Source organism: Balaenoptera acutorostrata, chromosome X (assembly GCF_949987535.1).
Source record: "Balaenoptera acutorostrata chromosome X, mBalAcu1.1, whole genome shotgun sequence".
NCBI lineage: Eukaryota > Metazoa > Chordata > Mammalia > Artiodactyla > Balaenopteridae > Balaenoptera > Balaenoptera acutorostrata.
In genome coordinates this window covers 108,504,823-108,528,093 of record NC_080085.1, presented here as the reverse complement: position 1 = coordinate 108,528,093, position 23,271 = coordinate 108,504,823, and the positions used below count along the sequence as shown (strand labels likewise).

The 23,271-nt window shown below is 36.5% G+C and overlaps 1 protein-coding gene across 1 annotated transcript in view; it reads left to right on the top strand.

Annotated features, from left to right (window-relative positions):
* TENM1 (teneurin transmembrane protein 1) overlaps nucleotides 1-23,271 on the top strand; it is a 352,331-nt gene that overhangs the window by 34,656 nt on the left and 294,404 nt on the right. The gene's annotated exons all lie outside the window — the stretch shown is intronic.

Here is a 23,271-nt window from a genome sequence, read left to right as displayed (position 1 = left end):
CACACATAGAATTTGTTAAATGCTGCCAACTAATTTAAAAACTTAAGTCTAGAGATTTTACATAAAATCTCTGGTTTACGTAAAATTTCTAGCCTGTCTTTAAAAATAAAAAGATCTGACATTCCCAGATGTGCATTCACACATTCATCCACACATTTATTGAGTACCTATGTGCTACACACTATTCTAGTCTTTTGTTTTGCAAAAATAATATGAAAACCATTGACTGCAGCTAAATAGGGGCTGCTCCCAAAACGCCCATGAACTCTCCAGCCCATCAGAGTAGCCATACTGCCCTCTTCACTTTTTTATACTACCTGCCTTCCTTCTCGACTGGCATTTACGCTTGCAACCTATGTAAAAAGATAATTCACACTGAAGTAAAAATGGCTGTGACAAAGAAAATGTATTATATCTCCCCAAGATTATTTGCATTTTAACAGAAGACAGAGTCGAACGCCAAGAATGGCAAATCTCTGACATTAATGTCATTGCTTCCCTGTTCCAGACCCATGGAAGATATAAGTAATCAGAGCAACAAACATTCTTTCCTGCTGAGTCTAGATTCTGCAATTTGAGTTTACTCAGAAGTTGGAATATATTTGCCATCACTACTTTCAGCCAAAGAAATGAGATGCTCATTATGAATTTCCTATCATTAGAAGTTTAGGAGGAGGAATTATGTAAGGGGCAGAAAAATATAACACAATCACCCTATTAGTAAATCTGACCCTGTTCACAGTTACTAATGGTAGCCCTAACCATGGCCAACTATCTCATAGATGCATGGAACTGAACGTAAAGAACAGTGACAGGTAAATGTATAACACATCTTCATTATTAGAGACTCATTTCAAATGAATGTCCTGTAAATACTGGGTACACAATGTTCAAGTATATGTTTCTGCATATGTATTATATAAATGTAAAAGTAGATATTAATAGTTAGTTCTGAGTTCCCGTAGAATAATGCTGGCCCCTTAAATTCAAATCTCTCCACACCATCCTCCAGAAAGAAATTCAGATCAGCAAGGAGAGCAAATAAAACCACACATAACCCACTTGAATAGCACAACTAGGAGATGGAATTCTACACACTTCAAATTACACATAAGGAGAGAAAAAATACTCAAAAGAAGCAGAACTAGCTCTGTAGACCATGCCAGAGCCAAGAGTGAAACGAAGATTAAATAGAAAAGAAGATGTGAGAGCTGGGACCTAGCGATGGCAGAATTGATCAATTAAAATGCCCTTGGGGGCTTCCCTGGTGGCGCAGTGGTTAAGAATCCATCTGCCAATGCAAGGGATATGGGTTCGAGCCCTGGTCCAGGAAGATCCCACATGCCACGGAGCAACTAAGCCTGTGCACCACAGCTACTGAGCCTGCGCTCTAGAGCCCGCAAGGCACAACTACTGAGCCCACGTGCCACAACTACTGAAGCCCGCGTGCCTAGAGTCCGTGCTCCGCAACAAGAGAAGCCATCGCAATGAGAAGCCTGTGCACTGCAGTGAAGAGTAGCCCCCGCTTGCCACAACTAGAGAAAATCTACACGCAGAAACAAAGACCCAACGCAGCCATAAATAAATAAATTTATATTAAAAAAGAAAAGACCAGATAGTAGTAAATATTTCAAGCTTTGCAGGCCGTACAGCCTCTATCACAACAATTCAACTCATACCCAAAAGCAGCCATAGACAATATGTAAATGCATCAGTGTGACTATGTTCCAATAAAATTTTATTTATGGATGCTGGAATTTGAATTTCAAAAAATTTTCATGTATCCTGAAATATTGTTATTCTTTTGATCTTTTCCAACCATTTAAAAATGTAAAAGCTGGAATTCCCTGGCAGTCCAGTGGTTAGGGCTCTGCGCTCTCACTGCCAGGGGCCCGGGATAGATCCCTGGTTGGGGAACTAAGATCCCACAAGTTGTGCTGTGTGGCCAAATAAATTAATTAATTAAATTTTTTAAAAATGAAAAGAAAACTTAAAAAAAAAAAGCTATTCTTAGCTCTCAGACCATACAGAAACAGAAAGCAGACCTGATTTGGCCAAGAGTTGTAGTTTTTTGACTTATGATCTAGAGAACAAGCTTAATCCACCTAAGAGTTAATGAGGGAAACTTTGGCAGAAGGGCTGTTGGTGAATGATAATATGCTTAATTGTAGATTTAAGGTTAAAACAAAGGTGAGGACAATGATGGAGAATTGTATTAAAATGTTACGTATTTTTGATAAAGTAGTTATTACAATTAAAGCTTGGGAGAAGAAAAGAAAAAAGTAAAATAAGCTCAATGATTGTCACATTGAGTCAAAGAGTATAATTTCAAGCTGACCAACCAAATAGTAGAAAGCCAAGCAAGCAGAAGGGGGACGAAGAGCTTTATAAAAAGTAATAGCATAAAGGTAATCAATAGAACAACAATACAAACCGTCTTAAATACCAAAATAAAAAATTTTTTTTAATTTTTAATGGGGTATAGTTGATTTACAATATTGTGTTAGTTTCAGGTGTACGGCAAACTGAATCTGTTATACATATACATATATCCATTCTTTTTAGATTCTTTTCCCATATAGGCCATTACAGAGTACTGAGTAGAGTTCCCTGTGCTATACAGTAGGTCCTTATTAGTTATCTGTTTTATATATAGTAGTGTGTATGTGTCAATCCCAATCTTCCAATTTATCAAAAGAAATTTTTAAAAAACCAAAGAGGGCTTCCCTGGTGGCGCAGTGGTTGAGAGTCTGCCTGCCAATGCAGGGGACACGGGTTCGAGCCCTGGTCTGGGAGGATCCCACGTGCCGCAGAGCAACTGGGCCCGTGAGCCACAATTACTGAGCCTGCGCGTCTGGAGCCTGCGCTCCGCAGCAAGAGAGGCCGCGATAGTGAGAGGCCTGCGCGCCGCGATGAAGAGTGGTCCCCACTTGCCACAACTAGAGAAAGCCCTCGCACAGAAACGAAGACCCAACACAGCCATAAATAAATAAAAAAAATAAATAAATAAATTAAAAAAACCAAAGAAACAAACTACATAAAGAAATAAAATAAAATTAACATAATACTGTATATATAACAAAATAATACGTTGAGACTAAACATATCTGTCACATCAGTAAATGTAAGCGGGTTTAATCACCTATTAGTAAAAGGAAAAGATTTTCAAAAGAGCTCACAAAGCAAAACCTAATTCTATGCTGTTTAGAAGACACACCTGAAATGAAAGGAGTCAGAAATGGCTAAAAATTAAAGAATAAACAAAAGGTTTATCGGGCAAATGGAAGAAGCAGTAAGAAAGCAAAGCTTATAATCTTTATATCAGACAAAGTAGAATTCAGGCCAAAAACCATTAAACACAACAAAGAGGATACTCTATAAAAAGCTATGACTATCTATGCACAAATAACAACTGCCTTTACAAAACAGAAACTGTAAGAGCTCAAGGAGAAATAAACAAAAACAACTAGTAATAAGATATTTTAACCCATCACTCAGGTCACATGGATAGAAACTTATTAAGTATATAGAAGACCGAAAAAAGCAAAATCAATAAGATAGATCTATGGCTGTATATTGAACTTAACACCCTGATAATAGAGAATATACCTTCTTCTCAAGTACTCACAGAACCTTCACAGAATTTGATCATGTATTAGGTCACAACAGGAACCTCAGTGAGTTTCATAAAGTAGAAGTTACACAAACATCATTCCCAGATCATTGTGAAATGAAACTGAAAATTAGGACGAAAATTTTAAAAAGAGGAAAGTCCTTCCACCTGGAAATTTTTAAAATCTTAAGTCTCTGGTAAAGGGGGAAATGAAACTTTAAAATTATAAAATTTCTAAGAAATAATGATAATGAACCCAGCACATGTCAAAATTTATGGGATATAAGTAAACCATTTATAAGAAAAAATTTGTATCGGTAAAAATAAAAGAATGAAAATAAAGCTTAAAAAGCCATAAAATAAGCTAGAAGAAGGTACAAGAAAGGAAATAATAAAAATAAAGCAGAAATAAATGGGGTAGAAAACAGAAAAATAATAGAAAAGTGGTGTTAAAAATCAAACAGGCAGACCACAAACTACCTTAAATCAAGAGGAAAGGGGGAAATGTATGCAAAATAAGAAATGACGGGAAATATCCATTGATACAGAGGAAAGTTTAAAAACATGGTAAGTGGCTACTTTGCATGAATCTCTTTCACAGGGGGTGTAGCATTCTGTACACCCACCAGCAGTGTGTGACAGTGCCCATGTCCTGATGGACTTCCCATCAGTGTGTCACAAGTTTTTGGATCTTTGTCAATCAGATAGGTTAGAAAGGGTATCTTGGGGTAGTTTTAGTTTGTATTTCTCTTATTATGAAAGAATATTCAGTGAAGCTGAATATCTTTTCATGTGTTTAGGGATCTTTTTTTGTGAACTGTATGTTCATATCTTTTGTCCATTTTTCTATTGATTTCTTTTTTTTTTGGTCCTCTGTGTCTCAATTTTTAAGAGTTCTTTACATATTAGGAAGATGCACTATTTTTACTACACAACACTGTACACCCTCAGGAGGATCTATTCTAAGGAAAAAAACCACAAACTTTGAACTTAGTAGGATTAATTCTGGTAGTGGCATTGGTGTAGTATTATTTTGTGTGTCTTGTACAATAAGCAAATGAGTAAATACATTGATGTTATTGAGAATTTGGTTCACTCTGTGAAAAAGGAGATAAAAATATGGGATTAGGGAGAGAAAGAACTCTGTGGTGCTGGATTAGAATTAGGAATATCAATATGCACTCATTCTTTTAAAAACATACATACATACAGATATATGTACGTGTGCATATGTGTACATACACACACACACACACACACACACATTAACAAAGAAAAAATCTAAAAGTTTTGTTCTATGTGTCTATATCCTTGCTCTGTTCCCTGAAAGGACTTAAAAACAATGACACCTCAGTAGTAATGAGCATATCTTAAAACTAAACTTTGGTTTCTAAATACATTTCCTACTGAAAGCTCCTTAGAGAAATGGCTGATTCTAGGTCTGTCAGAAAAAGTCAGTACAAATTAAGCCTGGAATATCTTGTGCTAGAAAGCAAGGAAGAGTTGAGACATGTCAAAATGACACAGAAACCAATTTGGAGGAGCTCCCACTGGCCAAATTTGAGTATGTAATGATGGTAATGGATTATACATTGAACGACAACAACAAAAAAGAATCTGAGTCTATTGTAATACTTTAAAAATAAAAGGCACTTAATTTCTAGAAATAGATCTGAATTGTATTGTAATTCGTGTAGATCCCTTTATGCATACTCATAGTATCTTTCAAATTAGGTATTATTATTTCTAATTTATATGTGAGAACTGACACTCAGAGAGGTTAAGTAGCTTGCCTCAACCGCACAGCTAGTTAGAGGAAGGACCATCACTCTTAAGGTCTGTCTGACTTTTCAAAAAGAGCCTATGGTGCCCTTATTACACTAACTGGCCTCTAAAAATGAGCTCATATAACAAATACTGTTTTATAACCTGCTTTGGGAACATCTTTTTCTATTATTTAACATTTTTCTACAACATTATTTTTAATTGCAGCATCATCCTCTACTGTATACAGTCACTTATATAATCAATCCCTATTTGCTGGACATTTAAGTACTTTTCCTTATCTTGCTGTTATATACAACATCATGTTGAATATCGTTGTTTTAAAATTTATTCAGATCCTTTTCTTAGTATAAATTTCTAAACATGGAATTGCTGGATCAAAATGTTTAAAAACATTTCCAACGCATTAGATATATATTGCCAATTTGCCCAAACATTTTGCAACAGTTTACACTCCTGCCGGCAGTACACAAGAATGCTCATTTCTCTGAACCCTTGAAAACTTTTGATATCGTCAATTATAAAAAAAGAAAAAAAAAGTCATTTTGATAGGCAAAATGATATTTCAGTGTTTTAGCTTGCATTTTAAAATTACCACTGTGGTTGAACATTTTAAAATGTCACTGCTAACTTGCATTTCTTCTTTTGTGAATTGCCTGTTGATATCTTTTGTCCGTGTTTCTACTAGAGGGTCAGCTGATATTTATTGATTTATAAGGAATTTTATATATTAAAGATTTTGACATAAACTGCATATCTTAACATTGACTAAAAAAGAATCAAAATTACAATTTTAAATCATAGGGAAAAAAAATAAAACTGAGAGACTGACGTATTCTTTTCCCACATCTCCTGAAATCCTGGCAAGACATTTCAGGAAATAGTAAAAAAAAATTTAGACCCATTTTCGATAATTATATGAAGTTGAGTAAACTTCCTATAGCCTACCTTTTCTTTAATGCAAAACTTGAATCTGCTTCAAAAATAGAAAACAAGGCTTGGACAGCAAAGTGATCTGTTTTAACAGAAATGCTAAGAAGGTTGAGATAAAAAAGAAAACAGATTGTAAAACCAGTAGAAAATATATTGTGTATACTTCACTTACATGTAACCCAGTAAACCAATAAAATAATCAGTGTCCATATAAAAAGATTATTCTACTCATGTTCTTGTATTTTGGATTGATGGAAGATTGTTAGAGAGCTTCCAGTTCTCTCCTATGCACTTACCTGAGAAGGATGGATGAAATTAGTTTGAGTAATCACTCTGTGGGCAAAGAGCAGAGTTTTCCTCTATGCAAAAGCAACTGGTTGGCATAAAACTTTAACCTATAACATTGGCCTCATTAGCCCAATATTCCAACCAAATTACTTCAGTACAAAATGTCAGTGACTAGCAGAAATGGATCACATCCTCTCTTGGTCCCGAATAAGAGAGAAGCTGGTCTCTGTGTGTCCTAGGGCAAAGCACTTCCTCTCCAGCTTTTAGTTTCCTCTTCTGTAAAATGAGATTGAACCAAGTGGTTGGTCTGTGGTCTTTTTTTGTTTTTTTGTTTGTTTGTTTGTTTTTCCAAAAGAAGCTTTTAATTTTAGAACAAGTTTAGATTTACAGAAAAGTTGCAAAAATAGTACAGAGAATTCCCATATACTCCTCATCTGGTGTCTCCTATTATTAACATCTTCTATCACCATGGTACATTTGTCACAACTAAGAAACCAACATTGAATATTACTATTAACTGAACTTGACACTTGATTTAGATTTCACCAGTTTTTCCCCAATGTCATTTTTCTGTTCCAGGATCCCATCCAGGATAGAATATTACATTATGTGTCATGTCTCCCTAGTCTCCTCTAGTCTGTGACAGTTTCTTAGATGACCTTGACAGTTTTGAGCAGCAGTGGTCAGGTTTTTTTGCAGAATGTCCCTCAATTTGAGTTTTGCCAGTGTTGTTCTCATGTTTAGACTGGGGTTATGGGTTTGGAGGAGGAGGACTACAGAGGTAAATTATCATCGCATCATGTCAAGGATACATGCTATCAATGTACATGCTATCACTGATGATGTTAACCTTGATCACTCGGCTGAGGTTGTGTTTCTGGGTTTCTCTACTGTAAAGTTACTCCCTCCCTCTTTTCTAAACTATTAGCCTGTGGTCTTTTTGAGCTCTGACATACCATGATTTTATTATGTTACATACAGATTCCTTTACCTGCACAGATCAATTTGCTAGAGTTGCATCCATCACCCACGAATGTATACTTGTGCTGGGTAACTCAGCTGAAAGTTTTCTTGGGACCCATTTCATACTATATGGCTATGTGAGAAATCTCCATTATGTTTCATAGAATGAGACTCTAACCACTTTCTTTGTAGAAAGTGCACTCTACATTTCTTAGTAAAGAAATGATGACTTTACAAATTTTAAGGATGCTCTGATTTTTGGAAACCTTTTACCAAGAGGACCCCAAATCTACAACTTCCAAATCCCAGTGATCAATATGATGGAGAAAAAGAAACGAGCAGGTTTGGGGGATGTTGGCGAGGGTGAGGAGAGAAATGAATGTCTGTTCTAAGTTAAGTTGAGGATTTGGAATTAGGAAATCAGGTGAGGTGTGTGTTTGTCTGAATTCTGCTGTAGAGCTGTGTGAAGATGGCAGCTGAAGTTCTCTTAGAGACTTGAGTCCCTCTACATTGCTCTTGCCAAAAAAATGCAACTACACAAACCTCATTTAGGGCAAGAAAGCGAAGGATGCAATGGGCAAATGACCTTCTGCCTTTCTCCACTTCCAAGATAGTTTTGGAAAGACTAGCTTAAGGGGACAATTAACCAGGCCTAATAATAATGGTTAACATTTACGGAGCATTTATTATGTACCAAGCATTTTTCTAGGTGCCTTACATGTACTGACTCACAAAGTCCTCACTAGAACCCTATGGGGAAGGTGCTATTATTATGCACATTTTTTAGTGAGGATACTGAGACACGGAGATTGAGTAACTTGCCCAAGGTCACTCTGATACTAACTGTAGCAGAGTTGAGATTTGAAACAAGACATTTCCGCTCCAGACACATGACAACTGCCTCCCTTTAGATAGAGTGTAAAGCTCCAGGAGGGCAAGCGTTTTTGTAACCAAGCAGTTACTGTTGTATCTTCAACACGTAGGACAGTGTCTAATACCTAGTAGTCGGCCAGCAAATAATTACTGCATGAAGGGAGGGAAAGGCTTGAGGATCCTGATCATGAATCAAGCTCAAACATTGGTGACTCTTCCAGAAGAACACCGTCATGATGCCACCTCAGAAAACTCAGAACAAACTGGGCCATTATAATCTCCACCAGTTCATTCTCTGTATCGCCCCATCTGATCAAATCTTATAAGGCAGCTAGAAGAGCTTCTGTGTAAGTCTGTTTCTCACTTTCCATAGTCACCAGTTTTATATGGATCTTTTTAAAAGAATATGCATATTATTACCAATAAGCATTCAACCAGGAAAGAGGATGAGAGACTGTTTAGGAATCTAAGAGACTTCCATCATCAGTAATGATGAAGTGATAGGCAATGATTTGGACCATAGCGAAAGGGAGACTTCGTTGAGCAGAAAACGAAGTAAAATGAGAAAGAAAAAGAAAATTTTAAGGAAGAATCAGAAGTGCTGAGTCCTGGCTAAATTGACATTTTTGCTGCATTATTCATTAAGGTGGGGTTTTTTTGGGAAAAAAAAAAGTGTCCCGTCATTATGCTGCTTATTTCTCCTGGCTCCACAAAGCATATAATAATACAAAAGTAAATAAGATTTGAGTTATGGAGAGCACTTATTGGTGCTGTGACTTGAGATGAAAACACTAAATAATTGTGTCTGTCTGATAAGGAATACACAGATGGGCCCGTTACGCAACTGCAAATGGAGATCATATATTAAACCTGTGATAAGGTACCCAAATAGACATGTTATTTATAAATATTGCTGCAGCCTTGGAATGGAAAATATAAAATACATAGTAAATGAAAGTTTTAAGATAATATAATATAGAACTGGGATATTAAAATGATTTATTACCTTGATAGAATCTTTTCTAGCTTCAATATTGGATAAAACTAGGACCGTACTAAGGCAAAAAAAAAAAATGTATGCTGCAGTAGAGAATGTTTCGTTCCATTTAGGAGAGGAAATGTAGGGATTCAAACATGTGGAGCAACAAGAAAGGTGTCCTTATTACCTCTGTTGTACTGTCTCAATCTTTTCTTTAATTGGCATTTAATTTTACTGTTTCACTGTGGCAGACTAGCAAAATGTGTTACGTAAAACTGTTCAAATTATAAAACGCTTTTTTTTCCACTTTTTTTTTAAAATTAATGAAGTCCTTCTTTTGAAGGAAATTCTACCCATACCCGACATGACAGCTTTTAAAAATGTTTGAAAGGAATCTCACAGCCATACTGACTCCATTCAAATTGCTATGAAAAGGAACATTTAAGTATGTTTTATTTATGTTTATGATGTCGTGCAACCACAGATAATATTCTTAGTAGAAAATGTATATGTATAACCCTAGGAAAAAAAGAGAAAATTTGAATGAAACTGCTGAAGCAAAAGTAAGGTACCATAAATAGGCATGCATTACTTCCTCTATTTAGTTCTTAAAAAATGCTTCTCTGAAAACTAATGGTTTTCAATCCTGCATGTAATCTGGTTATTACCAGGATAAAGCCAAGATCTGAAGGTGATTTATCAAAGGGCTATAGTTCACTCATATACCAATTTGATGTTTAATGTAATGAAAATGGGATTTATTTTAAGATGGAAAGATAACCTGGTTTCTGTAATGTTAGCAGTCACTGCATTTAATTCAAGTAGCATTTATTTTTGCAGTGATGTCCCTTATTGTGGAAGCCTCTTGCTTCACACGCTGTCCACTGAAGTATTGGTCTGGTGAAATTGCTTCCAACAGGAGTTAACTTGAAAGCCTGAAGTCATCAGGGGTCACCATCTGGGTAATGTACCTGGTATATTTTTCAGGAAGGGAACTGTCCAACATACAAGTAGATCTGTAGCTTTGACAAGCTTTGGAAGTAAAGTACAAAAGCAGTAGCATCCCTTAGCCTGAAGGAACATGAAGCAAGATATGTAAGGGAACTAGTGGGGAAAAAAATTGCTGACAAAAAGGGAAAGCAAATTATCTTGAAAAATATCACATGCTTTTGTCTTGGCATGATTTGAAGCTTATGACATCATCTATAATGGGCAGGACTTTTATCTGTAAGACAGATTTCAAATTTTCTAAGTAAATTTATTTAGTCAGATTTGAAAATAGCACCAAAAAATTTCTTGTAATAAAAAATATATCATCCTTAGCTGAATATGTGTGCAGTTTGAGATGCAAGATGAATTTCTTGAAAGCAAACTTGTATTTGCCTTGCAAATATTGCAATTTCAAGGTTACTTGTGTATTTATTATCAGAGCTCTATTTACCTTATTATTAAGTGGATTAGAATATTATCTGTAAAAGAGTGGACACAAAACGCCAAGAGATACAGAGTAACATAGAAGGTTTCATATCTTCTGACACTGGCATTATGAAGCTATTCCAATAAATTTAATTGCCTAAAAAGAATTCTTCCCAGCACCCAAAGTTTCCTGATTCAGATATTTCAAGGATAATTTTTTAGGCCAGTACATTTCAAACTATATCTGTGGAGCTTTTGGACTCCCAATTCCTTTCAATCAAAAGAGTTCTGTTTTATCTTTTGATGGGTTTGGGGGTTATTCATATTTAATTGCTGGATTGTTCTGCTGCTTTAAAATGTTTTGAAAAGCCCTATTTTAGACAGAAAACAAAAATTAAAGAGATGGAATAAAAGAATACATCTATCCATTTAGCTTTTTAAAAGATTTGTTGAGCACCTACTATTTTTTTATTGTATAACAATATGTGAATACAGTATCATTGTAAAAGATTCTAACAATACTATGAAAATGTTGAAGTTCCCCCAGCTCCCCACTCTAAAGATCAATAATTTGATATTAATCCTTCCATTTCTCTTTCTATGCATTTACATACATAGAGATACCTTTTCTTTTACTTAAATAGGGTCATTGGGTGTGCCTTGTTCTACATTGTTTTTTATACAAATCTTAGAGCTCTTTCCATGTCAGTACATATAGGTCATCTACTGGTGTGCTGATAAATGTTTAACAACCAGCTCTCTGGGCAAAAAAGCCTTGATTTGCAACATTTGCTGATTCCTGGAGTGTTAAAACACCCACCATGGTGATTTCAACTACCAATGTGAAGTCCCTGAAGGTGGAATTGGGAAGAGATGTGCACAGTTGGCTCTTGTAAACCAGTAGAAGCTGGCTCTAGCACACCACTGGGTCAGTCCTTTCTCTCTCTTTCTTGTTTTTTTTTTTTTCTTTTTGGCATCTTATTTTGAAATGCATTGAGACTTACAGAAAAGTTGCAAATATAGCACAGAATTCCTGTAAACCTGTCATTCAGTTTCTGCCAATGTTAACATCTTGCATAACCATAGTACAGTTGTTAAAAGTAAGAAATTAGCATTAGTATGATGCTATTAACTCAGAGTTTATTTCGGATTTCTTCAGTTTTCCATTATTTGTTCTTCTTGTTCCAGGATCCTATCTACTATACCACATTGCATTTAATTGTGATGTCTTCTTAGTGTCCTCTAATCTGACAGTTTGTCAGTATCAGTCCTTTTGATTCTTATGTAGGATTTTATATTATGGGTTTACCATTCTCTCATAGATGGATATATTGGTGGGGTTTTTTTTTTCCACTATATTAACAAAATCATTATATTAACAATGCCGTTTTGACCTTCCTTCTACATGCCCGTTTATGCACGTATAGGCATACTTCAGAGATATTGCAGGCTTGGTTCCAGATCACTGCAATAAAGTGAGTCATATGAATTTTTTTGTTCCCCAGTGCATATATAAATTATGTTTACACCATACTGTAGACAATTAAATGTTTAATAGCATTATGTCTAAAAAAACAATGTACATACCTTAATTAAGAAATACTTTATTGCTAAAAAATGCTAACCATCATCTGAGCCTTCAGCAAGTCATAATCTTTTTGCTGGTGGAGAGTCTTGCCTTGATGTTGATGGCTGCTGACTGATCAGGGTGATGGTTGCTGAAGGTTGGGGTGGCCGGGGCAATTTCTTAAAATAAAGCTATGATGAAGTTTGCCTCACTGATTGACTCTTCTTTCACAAACGATTTCTCTGTAGCACATAATGCTGTTTAATAGCATTTTACCCACAGTAGAATGTCTTTCAAAATTGGAGTCAATCCTCTCAAAACCTGCCCCTGCTTTATCAACTAAGTTTATGTAATATCCTAAGTCCTTTGTTGTCATTTCAACAATCTTTACAGCATCTTCACCAGGAGTAAATTCCATCTCAAGAAACCACTTTTTTTTTTTTTAACGTCTTTATTGGAGTATAATTGCTTTACAATGGTGTGTTAGTTTCTGCTTTATAACAAAGTGAATCAGCTATAAGTGTACATATATCCCCACATCTCCTCCCTCTTGTGTCTCCCTCCCACCCTCCCTATCCCACCCCTCTAGGTGGTCAAAAAGCACCAAGCTGATCTCCCTGTGCTCTGCGGCTGCTTCCCACTAGCTATCTATTTTACATTTGGTGGGGTATATATGTCCATGCCACTCTCTCACTTCGTCCCAGCTTACCCTTCCCCCTCCCTGTGTCCTCAAGTCCATTCTCTACGTCTGTGTCTTTATTCCTGTCCTGCCCCTAGGTTCGTCAGAACCATTTTTCTGTTTTTGTTTTTCACATTCCATATATATGTGTTAGCATACAGTATTTGTTTTTCTCTTTCTGACTTACTTCACTCTGTATGACAGTCTCTAGGTCCATCCGCCTCACTACAAATAACTCAATTTCGTTTCTTTTTGTGGCTGAGTAATATTCCATTGTATATATGTGCCACATCTTCTTTATCTTTCTGTCCATCTGTCGATGGACACTTAGGTTGCTTCCATGTCCTGGCTATTGTAAATAGTGCTGCAGTGAATATTGTGGTACATGACTCTTTTTGAATTATGGTTTTCTCAGGGTATATGCCCAGTAGTGGGATTGCTGGGTCATATGGTAGTTCTATTTTTAGTTTTCTAAGGAACCTTCATACTGTTCTCCATAGTGGCTGTATCAGTTTACATTCCCACCAACAGTGCAAGAGGGTTCCCTTTTCTCCACACCCTCTCCAGCATGTATTGTTTGTAGATTTTTTGATGATGGCCATTCTGACTGGTGTGAGGTGATACCTCATTGTAATTTTGATTTGCATTTCTCTAATGATTAATGATGTTGAGCATCCTTTCATGTGTTTGTTGGCAATCTGTATATCTTCTTTGGAGAAATGTCTATTTAGGTCTTCTGCCCATTTTTGGATGGGGTTGTTTGTTTTTTTGATATGGAGCTGCATGAGCTGCTTGTATATTTTGGAGATTAATCCTTTGTCAGTTGCTTCATTTGCAAATATTTTCTCCCATTCTGAGGGTCGTCTTTTCATCTTGTTTATGGTTTCCTTTGCTGTGCAAAAGCTTTTAAGTTTCATTAGGTCCCATTTGTTTATTTTTGTTTTTATTTCCATTTCTCTAGGAGATGGGTCAAAAAGGATCTTGCTGTGGTTTATGTCAAAGAGTGTTCTTCCTATGTTTTCCTCTAAGAGTTTTATAGTGTCTGGCCTTACATTTAGGTCTTTAATCCATTTTGAGTTTATTTTTGTGTATGGTGTTAGGGAGTGTTCTAATTTCATTCTTTTACATGTAGCTGTCCAGTTTTCCCAACACCACTTATTGAAGAGACTGTCTTTTCTGCATTGTATAGTCTTGCCTCCTTTATCAAAGATAAGGTGACCATATGTGCGTGGGTTTATCTCTGGGCTTTCTATCCTGTTCCATTGACCTATATTTCTGTTTTTGTGCCAGTACCATACTGTCATGATTTCTGTAGCTTTGTAGTACAGTCTGAAGTCAGGGAGCCTGATTTCTCCAGCTCCATTTTTCTTTCTCAAGATTGCTTTGGCTATTCGGGGTCTTTTGTGTTTACATGCAAATTGTGAAATTTTTTGTTCTATTTCTGTGAAAAATGCCATTGGTAGTTTGATAGCGATTGCACTGAATCTGTAGATTGCTTCGAGTAGTATAGTCATTTTCACAATGTTGATTCTTCCAATCCAAGAACATGGTATATCTCTCCATCTGTTTGTATCATGTTTAATTTCTTTCATCAGTGTCTTATAGTTTTCTGCATACAGGTCTTTTGTCTCCTTAAGTAGGTTTATTCCTAGGTATTTTATTCTTTTTGTTGCAAGGGTAAATGGGAGTGTTTCCTAAATTTCTCTTTCAGATTTTTCATCATTAGTGTATAGGAATGCAAGAGATTTCTGTGCGTTAATTTTGTATCCTGCTACTTTACCAAATTCATTGATTAGCTCTAGTAGTAAGAGACCACTTTCTTTGCCCATCCATATGAAGCAACTCCTCTTTTGTTGAAGTATTACCATGAGATTGCGGCAATTCAGTCACATCTTCAGGCTCCCCTTCTAATTCTAGTTCTCTTCCTATTTCCACACATCTACCGTTACTTCCTCCACTGAAGTCTTGAACCCCTCAAAGTCATCCATGAGAGTTGGAATCAACTTCTTCCCAACTCCTGTTAATTTTGATATTTTGACCTCTTCCCATGAATCACAAATGTTCTTAATGTCATCTAGAACGGTGAATCCTTTCCAGAAGGTTTTTAATTTACTTTGCCCAGATCCATCAGAAGAATCACGATCTATGACAGCTATAGCCTTATGAAATGTATTTCTTAAATAGTGAGACTTGAAAGTTGAAATAACTCCTTGATCCATGGACTGCAGAATGGATGTTGTGTTAGCAGGCATGCAAACAACATGAATCTCATTGTACATCTCCATCAGAGCTCTTGGGTAACCACATGCATTGTCAGTGAGCAGGAATATTTTGAAAGGAATCTTTTTTTCTGAGCAGTAGGTCTCAACAGTGGGCTTAAAATATTCAAGAAAACATGTTGTAAACAGATGTGCTGTCATCCAGGCTTTGTTCCTCCATTTATAGAGCACAGACTGGGTTGATTTAGCATAATTCTTAAGAGCCCTAGGATTTTCAGAATGGTAAATGAGCATTGGCTTCAACTGAAAGTTACCGGCTGCATTACTCCCTAACAAGAGAGTCAGCCTGTCCTTCGAAGCTTTGAAACCAGGCATTGACTTCTCCTCTCTCGCTATGAAAGTCCTAGATGGCATCTTCTTCCAATAGAAGGCCGCTTCATCTACATTGAAAATCTGTTGTTTAAGGTATCCAGCTCATTAATTATCTTAACTAATTCTTCTGGATAACTTGCTGCAGCTTCTACATCAGCACTTGCTGCTTCACCTTGCACTTTGTTGTTATGGAGACGGCTTCTTTCCTTAAACCTGAGGAACCAACCTCTGCTGGCTTCAAACTTTTCTTCTGCAGCTTCCTCACCTCTCTCAGCCTTCATAGAATTAAAGGGGGAGGCCTTGCTCTGGAGCAGGGTTTGGCTTAAGGGAATATTGTGGCTGGTTTGATCTTCTATCCAGACCACTAAGACTTTCTCCAAATCAGCAATAAGGCAGTTTTGCTTTCTTATCATTCACGTGTTCACTGGAGTAGCACCTTTAATTTCCTTTAAGAACTTTTCCTTTGCATTCACAACTTGGCTAACTGGCACAAAAGGCCTATCTCAGCCTTCAACATGCCTTCCTTGCTAACCTTAATCATTTCTAGCTTTTAATTTAAAGTGAGCGACATGTGACTCTTCCTTTCACTTGGACACCCAGAGGACTTTGTAGGGTTAACTGGTCCAGTTTCAATATTGCTGTGTCTCAGGGAATAGGGAGGCCGGAGGAGAGGAAGAGAGATGGGGGAATGGCCAATGGAGCAGTCAGAACATACACAACATTTATCGATTAAGTTTGCTGTCTTATATGGGCACGGTTCATGGCATCCCAAAGCAATTAAGGTAGTAACATCAAAGAGCACTGATCACAGATCACCACAGCAAATATAATAAGCATGAAAAAGTTTGAAATATTGTGAGAATTACAAAAATGTGACACAGAGACACAAAGTGAGCAAATGCTGTTGGAAAAATGGTGTTGATAGACTTACTGGACACAGGGTGGGCACAAACCTTCAATTAGTAAAAAATACAATAGCTGGGAAGCATAATAAAGTGAAATGAAGTAAAGCAAGGCATGCCTGTATGTGATTATTTCTTTAGTGCACATTCCTAGAAGTAGAATTCCTTGGTCAAGGAACATTCCCAATTTAAATTTTGATAGACAATCAATAGCAATCATAAAATTGCTTTCCAAAGCCCATTTACCACTTTACAGTCCTGTCAGCAGTGTATAAGCAAGAGTACTTCTTGACTACCAGGTGCTGAGTTAGGTACCAGGGGCAAAAAGATGAAGAAGACATGGTATCTGCCCTTTCAGTGCTTAAAATGATGAGGCATTCATATAAATAGGTATCTTCAGCATAGCATGGTGGGTTCTATAATGAGGTGCTAAAAGAGAAACACCATATCTCTTTGTGAAATGTTCTCGATAGTCAGTATCAGTGCTGTCCAATAGAAATACAACCCACACCACATATATAATTTTAAATTTTAGAGTTGCCACATTAAAAACGTAATAAGAAGCAGGTGGAGTTAATTTAAATAGATTTTTAATTTAATGAAATACATATCCAAAATATTAACACTTCAACATGTAATCAATATAAAAATTATTAATTGGATAATTTACATTCTTACTTTCATACGAAGTCTTCGACTTTGACTAACCACATTTCAAATGCTTGATAGACACATGTGGTGAGTGGCTGCCATATTAGACAGTACAGACCTAGGTCATTCAGCATGTATTTCCTACATCTACTTCTGAAGCACTTCTGCAGTCTCTCCCTTATAAGTGAATATTTGCCTTTTGAAGGGGCATGGAATGGGGAAGCATTATCAATTATAAACATTACCAGAGACCATCAGTCTTACTTAAGAGAAACAAAGACCAACATCCTAACAGAGAGTACAGAAAAATAACTGCAGAGAGGCTTGGAGTCTCCAGCCTACAGAAATATGCAAGTTAAGAAGAGCTTCTTCTCATGAAGTCAGGCTGCCTTGAGATCCAAGATGCTTGATTGAGTTTGACAATTGGGGACAGCGAGATACTCCATTTGTTACCTTAACTTTGTAATAAATTTATAATTTCAGAGCATAGCTCTTTGCAATTGGATAAAACAAGAAGGAGAGGAATTATAAAATCTACAGGACTCAGCACTAAGGAACATTTGTGCGGAGAGCATTAGGGACTGCCATTCTTAATCAGCTGAAAAGACATTACTCCTGGAATATCTGAATAGGCAGACACATTCTGTCCGGCCATTGAATTTTAGTGAAGTGCAAGTAACGGAACTGGTACTTCCTGAGAGATCTGGCTAGTGTCCAACCTTGCTCATTGAGTATGTATATTTTTACATATGTCTTTAGGAAAAAGAACTTTGACTTTGTTTGGGGTCAGGAGTAGTTATATTAGACCTACTATAACCAGTAGTGCTCATTTGTAGGTATATGTTGGGGCATGTGTGATTTTAGTTTCATTACTTTCTATTCACTTGTAGTTTATTGGTGACCAGTTTGTGAAGTTGGTTAGAGCACAGAGATAACAGGATTATGGTTCCAATCCTGTTTTTGAGTTTTCCTACCACTCTTCTCTTTCCTAACTGAGCTCTGGCCACACTGAGCTCCTTAGTGTTCTTCACATATTCTGTACAAGACTTCAGGGTTTTCTGTAATTGCTGTTCCTTCTTCCTAGGAGGTTTTTCAACTAGATATTCATATGGCTTCACTTCATTCAAATCTTGGTTCAAATATTACCTACTCCAAGAGACCTTCCCTGACTACTTGGACTTATTTTTTTCCTTTATAGCATTTGTAACTACTGGACATTATTTCACTTCTTTGTTTCTTTGTTTCTATATAGCCATATTATATCACATCATATATTTATTCATTGTCTGCCTCTCTTAACTTACCACCCTCTTACATGAGTTCTGGGAGGGTAGAGATTTTTTTTTAATTCACTGCTGTAAACTTAGGAAAACAGTGCCTGGCACAAAGTAGGCACTCAAGAAATACTTGTTGAATCAATATATGAATATAACTTAACACTGCCCTGTTTGTTCATTACCAGTTGTACCCTTATTTCTAACCAGTGGGCTCATAATGTTTATACTTGGGTTTAGGGGACTTGCTTAAAGTGTGGCTATAAATACATAGCATAGATCTGAATGGTGATCTACTAGAAGGTAAGGACTCTGTATCTTCCTCATTGTGTATCCAAGGCTGATATGCAGCCAGTAGGTCCTGGTCAGGATATATTGGTTGTTTACATCCAACATCCATATTGGTCAGCCAATACCTTTGCAGTCCTGGCTGTTTATTACCTTTTCCTGTATCCCCGACATTCCCTGTGTGCTCGGCATATGCTTTGAAAATACTTGTTGAATGAATCAGTAAACACATCCCCATAATAGAAGTATTGCCATATCTTTCTAGTGGTGTGTTGGTATATCCCAAAGTTCAACATAGTTTTATGTATTGGTCTTAGTGTGAACAAAGTATTATTTATTTCTAACAGAACTCAAAAACTGGAGTTATTTAGTTACCTCAGTCTACCCTGCACATAAATGCACTCTTTGATTTCCTTTCACAACTCAGTATATGGAAGTTCAGTTTGGAGGAGAGAAGAGACCCATAGCCTTGCTATAGTACCCATAGTCCGTAGCAAGTAATTTTCATTATTTATTCATACATAGGTACATCACAAAAAAAATGGGTACATTACAAACAGCTCATTGCCTAGAAAAGGCATAAGTAAACTCAAAAAATTATAAAGCTTTACCACCCTCAAAAAGTATTTGACTAATCGTGCATACCTCTTTATCTGTCATGATTGGCTAGAAGCAGTCCATTTCATTTGATGGTGAAAAATTAAACCTTATTTTATTATTTTGAAGTGATTCTCAGCACATGTATTTTCTCTCTCATTGTTAAGTGCCGTCAGGAAACTGGCTTAACTTAAATAAAGTATATAAAATAGCCCCCTTGATCTGCAAAATGAGAACTACTATGCCTTTTGTTCCTTATGGCCCATCTAATTTCAAAAAAGTAACTGAACCAAGAAAGTCAAACACATTTTCAATATAGTTTCTAATATCCATCATATTCAAATAATTAGGGGACTGAGTAGACTGAATTTTCTATAAAGCTGATAAATACCTTTAATTGGAGCGAGGATGTTAAACCAACTGTACTTTGAGTCTTTTGGCAAGGAAATCTCAGGGATGTCCCTAATATAGCTCTATTAGCATGCCATACTGTACCTTACTCAGAACCAGTATCATTTGAGTTTCAATTGTTTCCAGTAATTGCAAGAGAAATTCATCAGGCAGTACTGGCCTTAATCCAAAGAAAAGGGTAGAAACCAATTAAATGCTTAAAAGTTTTACGGATAAATTAGAAGGTAGGTGTTAGAAATCTCTTTAGCTCAACTAAAAGTGGATGAATGATTTTTAAATAGGCTATCTGGCTAGCTTTCCTGTTCTCGGTTGCTAATTCATATGCTATGTATTTGTGTTAGACATATAAGTTAGCCCCTTTCAGTCTGCCTAGGAACATAAAGAAAAATATGAGATGGCTTATGAACAGATACACTTTTTTTTTTTTTTTTTTTTTTTTGCCTTTTGGTAAGATTTGGTTGATTTGAAAATTGCAGTAAGAAAACAAATAACCCATGGCGGGTAAGCATTTGTGAACTCTTTAAAATCTGAAGGGACAGTGCTTTTCCTCATGGCAATCTTTTCCCCCGCCTCAATTGGACCTGTATGCTACTTATTGATTTCAAAAGAGTTGAATTATATATAAGCATAGTTACAAGAACACTTCAAACATGTATGGTACTTTATTCTTTCCCAAGTACCTTTTCACACATTATTTAATCTCATCAGCACTCCAGGGAAGCAGATATGAGAATTGTTGTTGTTTCTTATTTTATGAATAAGAAAAAAGAGATGGCCCAAGGAGGTCAGAAAACGTGCCAAAAGTCACGTAGCCAGGCCTACAAATACACGGGTGATTTTTAATCCAGTGCTCTTTTCATAACACTAGGGTGCCTTCCTAACTGATATAGGCTACATTTATTTAAAACAACATCTAATCCACAATATTTAAAGCAGACAAGATGCTCTACTAGTCTTTAGATGAAATAACAGATTATGTGAAATGTGAAGTTTTTCTTTCACTTTAATAAGGCTTTATTGTGATTCTCATGTGTTGCTTTAAAATAACGATCTCTAACAGTCTAAAACTCATTACTGCTCTTAATGCACAACCAACACAGAGACATCACAATGGAGGCTGTTAAGAAGCATTACTCTTCTTTTCTACAGGAAGTTCAAAAGTCCAGCGATTACTGACGCCCAAACCACAAGAAAGCCATGAAACAGGAACAGATACTAAGGATGCCACCTCCTGACTGCTATCTTCAAAATTATCTACCCTGTAGTGTAAACACAAAAATATGAGTGAAACTCATTCTCTTGAATGATGAGATAGTAGACACCTTGAACTAGTCCATCTACATGTTTGAAAACTGGATGTTCCTGCTGACATATTTAAATATTACTATGACAAGCTCTAGCAAGCTCTTCTGGTCATCAAACTTGCAAACTGCCACAGTGGAGAACTCAAACACTTGGCTGCCATATCTTAAAACCAATCTACTGAATATGTATGGCAAACTTATAAATTCACTATATATTTCTCAGATAAGTCAGAAGTATTACTGAACACAGAAACTATTAAACTCCTTTTTCACTGCCATCTACTTTAGGTCGGTACAAAAGGTTTTGAAATCATTATAAAGCTGCAAATATTAAAAAAAAAAAAAAAAAAAAGAAAACAAATAAAAGGATGTCCCCAGCTTCTGTCCTAGGCACTGTTTTCTCCTAACATTCTCCACTCAGTAATCTCATTTGCTCTCACTTCAACTGTTGCTTATGTGCATGTGTGATTCTAGTCTTGTCCTAGACCTAATATTTCTCCAGAACTTCAAACTCCTGTGTCTGACATGACTATCTAGATAGCCCATCAGTCCCTGGAACCTGGAATCTCCAAATATTAATTCATTGTATTCCTCCCATCACCTCACCCTTCCCCAAACCAACTAGTAAGCATTCAACAAACACATATCCAGCACCAACTATTGGTAGCTAGTGCTGAGCTAAGTGCGAATTCCCTAACTCTGTTAATGGTTCCACAGTGCTTTCAGTTATCAGGCTCAAAACCTTAACCATTTTGGATTCCTCCCTTTCTGTCACTCTTTCCTATGCCCATCCCCAGCACACCTACACACATACACAAGCGTGCAAGCACACACCCACCCACTCATACACAGAGCTTTTTGCCAAATCCTGAAATGACATTTATGCAATTTCTCCTTAAGGAATCGCCTTCTCGGCATTCTCACAGCCACGGCCCTAAATGAGACACTCATCATTTTTCACCTAGATTATTGCAATGCCATCCCAATTTGTGTTCTTGCCACATCTTTAGGCCTCCAATCCATCCTTCTCCACACTACTACTGGATTTATCTTTCTACAAAGGGTGCTCTGATGATATCATTTATTTGCCTAGAAACCGTCAATGCTCCTCATTGCTATTAAATTAATCTTCCTAAAGAAAACTGATCATATCCCTCATCTGCTCAGAAAATAGCAGTGCCTCCCTGTTGCCCAGTAAATTGAATCCAAATACCTAAGTGTGGCATTCAATATCCTCCACAATATGGCCCTTATCTACCCTTCCAACCTTAACTTCCACTAACTTCTATACATAGCTAAACTCCAACCAACCCCATCAACTTCCTTTGCCTCAAATACATCCTGTGCTTTACAAAGTCATATTTTGTTCAGCCTGCCCCCTCACCCCACCCATTGTTGACACCTGCCCCACATATCCTTCAAGGTCTATCTCTAATCCTACTTCCTTCATTAAATCATCCCTGATCAACCAAGCCAATTTTAATCTATTGTTCCTTTAAACCATTTCTTTTAAAACAAAAATTTCTTTTTTCCCCAGATGGCAAACATCACACATGTTCATTGTAAAAAATATAGGCAATACAGAAATCATAAAGAAGAAAATTAAAATCCTCCATAAACCCCGCATACTGTTACTATGTTGCAATACATCCTCCCAGCCCTTTCTCTCTCCACGCAGCAACATATGCGCGCACGCACACACACACACACACACACACACACACACACAATATAGATCATACTATTCATACTGTTTAGTAGACTGATGTTTTTCATTTGATGTATCATAAATATTTCCCATGCCATTACATAGTCTTCTGCAACAAGATTTAATAACTGCTTAATCTTGTATTATTTATAATATCAGTTATTTAATTAATCTCCTTTTGATGAATATTTAGATTGATCATAACTTTCTACTAGTTTTTAAATGTTACAATGGATAGACTTGTAGTTTGGTACACATTCATAGCTAATTCATAGAAATTGAATTGTTTGCTAAAAGATTGAGCCAAACTTCAAGTTTTCTTAATAAATGGTGCCACATTACCCTACAAAAGGTGACTGGTTTTGTACACTCGCATCAAGAGTGTATGAGAGGGCTTCCCTGGTGGCACAGTGGTTAAGAATCTGCCTGCCAATTCAGGGGACACGGGT